Raw genomic sequence first — 7,949 nt, 5'->3', positions numbered from 1 at the left:
GAAGTAAGGCAGGAATAAATTACCTTATTGGTTGCTTAGGGCAGCAGGGTGCCCTCGACCCATTTTATATATTTTTTTGAATATGTTTTTGGAACTGTCCGAGTCCCCATTTACTCAGACATTTGCATACACCCCCAGGCTGTATGCAATTTCAAAATTTGGTTGTCCATCAGGTGTTTGTTTCTCTCTTGTCAGTCACTGACAGTCAATCAGCCATGTCAGCTAAACCAAATGGATTGGTCAATTTAGTCTAGCCAGCTATCTAAACTTGTAAACACAATACCCCATAATGACAAAGCAAAAACAGGTTTTATTACACCATGTTTCACCATAGGGATGGTGTTGGCCAGGTGATGAGCGTTTCCTGGTTTCCTCTAGACGTGACGCTTGGCATTCAGGCCAAAGAGTTCAATCTTGGTTTCATCAGACCAGAGAATCTTGTTTCTAATGGTCAGAGTCATTTAGGTGCCTTTTTGGCAAATTCCAAGCAGGCTTTCATGTGCCAATTACTGAGGAGTGGCTTCGGTCTGGCCACTACCATAAAGGCCGGATTCTTCCGTTTTATGAATGATGGCGGTCACTGTGGTCTTGGGGACCTTCAATGCTGCAGACATATCTTGGTACCCTTCCCCAGATCTGTGCGTCGACACAATCCTGTTTCGGAGCTCTACGGACAATTCCTTCGACCTCATGGCTTGGTTTTGGGACCTCGTATAGACAGTGGGACCTCATATAGACAGGTGTATACCTTTTTAGAAAATAACTTTGTTTTCAAATCAAGTTAGTGACCCAGGATTTGTTTAAAATGGCCTGTGATATTGTTTGAAATTATATTATATAAAATGCGCGAATCCCAATAGAAAAAAAAAGGCATTTCCAGTAATATTTTTTTTTTTTTTTTACCGTTTTAACCTTTTTAACCTATTGTTTTTATAAACAACTTATGAACATTCTGTAGATCGGTAGGGCTGAAAAAGTATCATATGTAGTATCATATGAAACGGTACTACTGTATTCTAAAATCTTGGTATCATAACTAACATGACATTTTGGTAGCGTGATATTACTGTGGTACAGGTATGCCAGGATCCGAAGTGGGGTAGCGGTCTAAGGCACTGCATCTCAGTGCTAGAGGTGTCACTACAGACCCTGGTTCGATTCCAGGCTGTATCACAACCGGCCATGAGTGGGAGTCCCATAGGGCGGCGCAGAATTGGCCCAGCGTCGGCCGGGTTAATTTGTTCTTAACTGTGCAACACTAATGTAGACAAAGAGGACTGAGAATATGACCCCTGATGTATTTTGGGATGCCTTTTAAGGTGTACATTATGGGAATGATAATGTTATACTCAGCAAAAGTTCAATCTGATAAATAAGAAAAAAGCACTTAGAGAAATCACATAATTACATAATCTTTTACTTTTGAAGAGAGCCAACAACTACAGGTTAAATTCAAATAAAGCATCTTCCAGATCTCACACAACGAATACATGCTAAACCAGTATTAATTTAGAAAAATAAAGATACAACAGCGGTAGTTAGAAACGAGATTTAATGACAATTTAAAAAACTTCTATGAAAGTTGGACGGATCCTATAGCCTTAGACTCAACTCAATTATCAGCACACAAAAAGAATCACAAAAAAAAACGATCACCCAAGAAGAAATGTTCGATACTGTTAAAACATTCGCATATGGAGAAAGGCACCAGGAATGTATGGCTTTCACATAGAATTCTATTCAACATTTAGAGACCGTAGCACCCCTATTTACACAAATGACCCAATTCAGTACTTCCTAGTTCAATGTATCAAACAGTTATTTCAGTTTTACTAAAACCAGGAAAATCTGGAGTCCCTTGCTGATTGTAGACCCATAAGTTTAATAAATTGTGACAAAATAAAGTTTATAAGCAATAGAATGGCAAGTCTTAACCAGACTTGATACATAGCACATGGTTTATAAAAAATAGACAGATTTATCGATAATGGCTGTTGATGCCGAAAAGGCTTCGACCGTCTTGAATGGCTTTTTTCTTTTATCCAAAACTTGAGGCTTTCAACTTTCCAGCTGAAATAATAAATAATATAAACAATATTGTATAAATGTCTTAAAGCAAAAATATACACAAATAATACATCTGAAATTGCTTTGGAAAAGGGCACAAAACAGGGATGTTGCACTGGCAATTGAACTGTTTGCAGAAGTAATTAGACAGGATCCAAACCTAACAGGTAAATTAAACTTATTTGCAGATGATCTCCTGATATACATGACATGACCAATATTGAAAACTCAATGCCCCTTTGCTAAAAAATATTTCTGGATATAAAATTAGTGGATAAAAATGAAATAATGTTAATAACAAAAAGATGAATAACTCACGATCTACTGCAATCCTTTTAGTGGACCACAAATAATAAATATTCTTAAGTGACAAACAAATATATAAAGATAACTTTACTCCATAACTCAACAATATGAAAGCATATCTAATTAAATGGAATAATCTTCCCATAAATCTTACAGGTAGAATAACCTCTTTAGAATGGCATGACTGACAAAGTTTTTGCATTTATTTTCGGTAATACCAATTTATGTTTTTAAGTATACTCTGCCATAAGACTTTATAAGGGCAAATAAAAGGAAAGTTTTATATCTTCAATCTGAAGGTGGTTTTAACCTTACATACTTGGAATTGTATCAACTCGCTACCCAAGGTTTTTACTTGCGACATATAGTTAAATGCACTAAAGGGGAACAATTGGTATATATTGAAGATGCGCCTGCTCATCCCCAGAATATTTTTGTGTCTATTTAAGGGACAAAGCTAAGAACACTATAACAATATGGGGAAAAAATGAAACGTAATCTACAAAAGTCAATATCACTCCCTACAAACAGAGCCTTATGAAACCATAAATGTACGGTGCATTTGGAAATAATTCAGACCCCTTAACCTTTTCCACATTTACTTACGTTACAGCCATATTCTAAAATGGATTAAATAAAACATTTACCTCAATCTGCACAAAATACCCCATAATGACAAAGGGAAAATGGGTTTTAAAAATGTTTGCAAATGTATTAAAAATAAGCAGATTTACATAAGTATTCAGACCCCTTGCTATGAGACTTGAAATTGAGATCAGGTGCATCCTGTTTCCATTTATCATCCTTGATGTTTCTACAACTTGATTGGAGTCCACCTGTGGTAAAAGCAATTGATTGGACATGATTTGGAAAGGCACACACCTGTCTATATAAGGTCCCACAGTTGACAGTGCATGTCAGAGCAAAAACCAAGCCATGTGGTAGAAGGAATTGTCCTTAGACAGGATTGTGTTTAGTCACATTTCTGCAGCATTGAAGGTCCCCAAGAACACAGTGGCCTCTATTCTTAAATGGAAGACGTTTGGAACCACCAAGAGAGTTCCAAACTGAGCAATCGGGGGAGAATGGCCTTGATCTGGGAGGTGACCAAGAACCCGATGGTCACTGATAGAGCTCCAGCAAAACGGCAGAGTCATGCCTTAAATGTAAAACTAATGACTCAATAATCCATGCTTTGGAAATCTATTAAAGTCCAAAAGTTATGGGTGGAGCTAGAAAGTTGTCTGTCAGAAGTATTACAATGCAATCTTACTTTTAATCCACCTGTCTGCATATTTCACTGGGGGTGTAGTGAGATACCCAATGGGCTGGACAATTCTGTTTCAAAAAACATATACTAAAAACTTGGAGTGAGAAATGTTTTATGCTGTATATAAAAATCCTGGTACAAAAGTTTTTTTTGTTTTTTTTTAACTAGGCAAGTCAGTTAAAGAACAAATTCTTATTTACAATGACGGCCAAAGTTCTGCTTCAGCCAATTACAAATGTTGACATAGATGGATGTGAACAAACACTTTTCCTGTCAGATCGTCCTTAACAAAGTCGAGCACTCACGGAGCGATGCACCGTGATTGGCTCAGTGTTCTGTCACTCATGGGGACACTACGTCACCACCAAGTCTAAGGGTAGAGCTCTAGAATTCTAGCCCCTTTGGTGCTGCCATGGAGTTACATTAGAAGTTCCCATCCAAGAAGGCTCAAGGTCTTTGGCCACAGATAAAATGACAAATCACGTTATATCTACAGTAGCTTTGATTGGACTGATCATGTCAACATCATACTTTCAAAATCTTAGCTAGCAGTCATCATGAATCAAGTTGACAATCTACTGGCAAATCCTTTTTAATCCTTGTCATATGAAGAGAAATAATGAAGAGAAATTATAGATAAAATGTATCAGTGCTCATTGGCCAATTGTCAGTAGAAACCACATTTGTTTAAGCAAGTCAGCCATATCAGCTATGTTTTTTTAAAAGGCAGTAAATGAAGCTGAATGAACTGTTTCACTGCCAGGCGTAGCAATGTTATAGTGCAATTAATGTATTGTTTGTTTAGTGTTGTGGCTTATTTTTTGCCCCACCAAGATTTACATGCTAAAATCACCACTGCGCCTGTCAAGCCACCAGGGTCTGACAATCTAGATGGAAAAATACTGAGGATAATAGCACATGATATTGCCACTCCTGTTTGCGACATCTTCAATTTAAGCCTACTAGAGAGCGTGTGCCCTTAGGCCTGGAGGGAAGCTAAAGTCATTCCGCTACCCAAGAATAGTAAAGCCCCCTTCATTGGCTCAAATAGCCGACCAATCAGCCTGTTACCAACCCTTAGTAAACTTCTGGGGAAAAATGGTGTTTGACCAGATAGCAATTTGTTTACTGTAAAATAGCATTGTAACAGAATTTCAGCATGCTAATAGGGAAGGACATTCAACAAGCACTTCACTTTTTATTTATTTATTTCACCTTCATTTAACCAGGTAGGCTAGTTGAGAACAAGTTCTCATTTACAACTGCGACCTGGCCAAGATAAAGCATAGCAGTGTGAACAGACAACAACACAGTTACACATGGAGTAAACAATAAACAAGTCAATAACACAGTAGAAAAAAAGTCTATATACATTGTGTGCAAAAGGCATGTGGAGGTAGGCGAATAATTACAATTTTGCAGATTAACACTGGAGTGATAAATGATCAGATGGTCATGTGCAGGTAGAGATACTGGTGTGCAAAAGAGCAGAAAAGTAAATAAATAAAAACAGTATGGGGATGAGGTAGGTAAATTGGGTGGGCTATTTACTGATGGACTATGTACAGCTGCAGCGACCTGCTCAGATAGCATATGTTTAAAGTTGGTGAGGGAGATAAAAGTCTTGAACTTCAGCGATTTTTGCAATTCGTTCCAATCACAGGCAGCAGAGAACTGGAAGGAAAGGCGGATGAATGAGGTGTTGGCTTTAGGGATGATCAGTGAGATACACCTGCTGGAGCGCGTGCTACGGGTGGGTGTTGCCATTGTGACCAGTGAACTGAGATAAGGCGGAGCTTTACCTAGCATGGACTTGTAGATGACCTGGAGCCAGTGAGTCTGGCGATGAATATGTAGCGAGGGCCAGCTGACTAGAGCATACAGATCGCAGTGGTGGGTGGTATAGGGTGCTTTAGTAACAAAACGGATGGCACTGTGATAAACTGCATCCAGTTTGCTGAGTAGAATATTGGAAGCTATTTTGTAGATGACATCGCCGAAGTCGAGGATCGGTAGGATAGTCAGTTTTACTAGGGTAAGTTTGGCGGCGTGAGTGAAGGTGGCTTTGTTGCGGAATAGAAAACCGACTCTAGATTTGATTTTAGATTTGAGATGATTGATAGGAGTTTGGAAGGAGAGTTTACAGTCTAGCCAGACACCTAGGTACTCATAGATGTCCACATATTCTAGGTCGGAACCATCCAGGGTGGTGATGCTAGTCGGGCGTTTGGGTGCAGGCAGCGAACGGTTGAAAAGCATGCATTTGGTTTTACTAGCGTTTAAGAGCAGTTGGAGGCCACGGAAGGAGTGTTGTATGGCATTGAAGCTCGTTTGGAGGTTAGATAGCACAGTGTCCAAGGAAGGGCCAGAAGTATACAGAATGGTGTCGTCTGCGTAGAGGTGGATCAGGGAATCGCCCGCAGCAGAGCAAAATCATTGATATATACAGAGAAAAGAGTCGGCCCGAGAATTGAACCCTGTGGCACCCCCATAGAGACTGCCAGAAGACCGGACAACATGCCCTCCGATTTGATACACTGAACTCTGTCTGCAAAGTAGTTGGTGAACCAGGCAAGGCAGTCATTAGAAAAACAGAGGCTACTGAGTCTGCCGATAAGAATATGGTGATTGACAGAGTCGAAAGCCTTGGCCAGGTCGATGAAGACGGCTGCACAGCACTGTCTTTTATCGATGGCGGTTATGATATTGTTTAGTACCTTGAGCGTGGCTGAGGTGCACCCGTGACCGGCTCGGAAACCAGATTGCACAGCAGAGAAGGTACGGTGGGATTCGAGATGGTCAGTGATCTGTTTGTTGACTTGGCTTTCGAAGACCTTAGATAGGCAGGGCAGGATGGATATAGGTCTGCAACAGTTTGGGTCCAGGGTGTCTCCCCCTTTGAAGAGGGGGATGACTGTGGCAGCTTTCCAATCCTTGGGGATCTCAGACGATATGAGAGGTTGAACAGGCTGGTAATAGGGGTTGCGACAATGGAGGCGGATAGTTTCAGAAATAGAGGGTCCAGATTGTCAAGCCCAGCTGATTTGTACGGGTCCAGGTTTTGCAGCTCTTTCAGAACATCTGCTATCTGGATTTTTGGGTAAAGGAGAAGCTGGGGAGGCTTGGGCGAGTAGCTGCGGGGGGGGGGGGGGGGGTTGGAGTAGCCAGGAGGAAGGCATGGCCAGCCGTTGAGAAATGCTTGTTGAAGTTTTCGATTATCATGGATTTATCGGTGGTGACCGTGATACCTAGCCTCAGTGCAGTGGGCAGCTGGGAGGAGGTGCTCTTGTTCTCCATGGACTTTACAGTGTCCCAGAACTTTTTGGAGTTAGAGCTACAGGATGCAAAATTATGCCTGAAAAAGCTGGTCTTTGCAATGACTGTGTGTATTGGTTCCTGACTTCCCTGAACAGTTGCATATCGCGGGGACTATTCGATGCTATTGCAGTCCGCCACAGGATGGTTTTGTGCTGGTCGAGGGCAGTCAGATCTGGAGTGAACCAAGGGCTATATCTGTTCTTAGTTCTGCATTTTTTGAACGGAGCATGCTTATCTAAGATGGTGAGGAAGTTACTTTTAAAGAATGACCAGTCATCCGCAACTGACGGGATGAGGTCAATATCCTTCCAGGATACCCGGGCCAGGTCGATTAGAAAGGCCTGCTCGCGTAAGTGTTTTAGGGAGCGTTTGACAGTGATGAGGGGTGGTTGTTTGACTGCGGACCCGTAGCGGATACAGGCAATGAGGCAGTGATCGCTGAGATCCTGGTTGAAGACAGCGGGAGTGTATTTGGAGGGCCAGTTGGTCAGGATAACGTCAATGAGGGTGCCCTTGTTTACAGATTTAGGGTTGTACCTGGTGGGTTCCTTGATGATTTGTGTGAGATTGAGGGCATCTAGTTTAGATTGTAGGACTGCCGGGGTGTTAAGCATATCCCAGTTTAGGTCACCTAACAGAACAAACTCTGAAGCTAGATGGGGGGCGATCAATTCACAAATGGTGTCCAGGGCACAGTTGGGAGCTGAGGGGGGTCGGTAGCAGGCGGCAACAGTGAGAGACTTATTTCTGGAGAGAGTAATTTTAAAAATTAGTAGTTCGAACTGTTTGGGTATGGACCTGGAAAGTATGACATTACTTTGCAGGCTATCTCTGCAGTAGACTGCAACTCCTCCCCCTTTGGCAGTTCTATCTTGACGGAAAATGTTATAGTTTGGTATAGAAATCTCTGAATTTTTGGTGGCCTTCCTAAGCCAGGATTCAGACACGGCAAGGACATCAGGGTTGGCAGAGTGTGCTAAAGCAGTGA

This window comes from Oncorhynchus clarkii, chromosome 7 (assembly GCF_045791955.1).
Source record: "Oncorhynchus clarkii lewisi isolate Uvic-CL-2024 chromosome 7, UVic_Ocla_1.0, whole genome shotgun sequence".
In the NCBI taxonomy this organism is placed as follows: domain Eukaryota; kingdom Metazoa; phylum Chordata; class Actinopteri; order Salmoniformes; family Salmonidae; genus Oncorhynchus; species Oncorhynchus clarkii.
The sequence above is the reverse complement of the archived record's forward strand: the minus strand, read 5'-3'. Positions refer to the sequence as shown.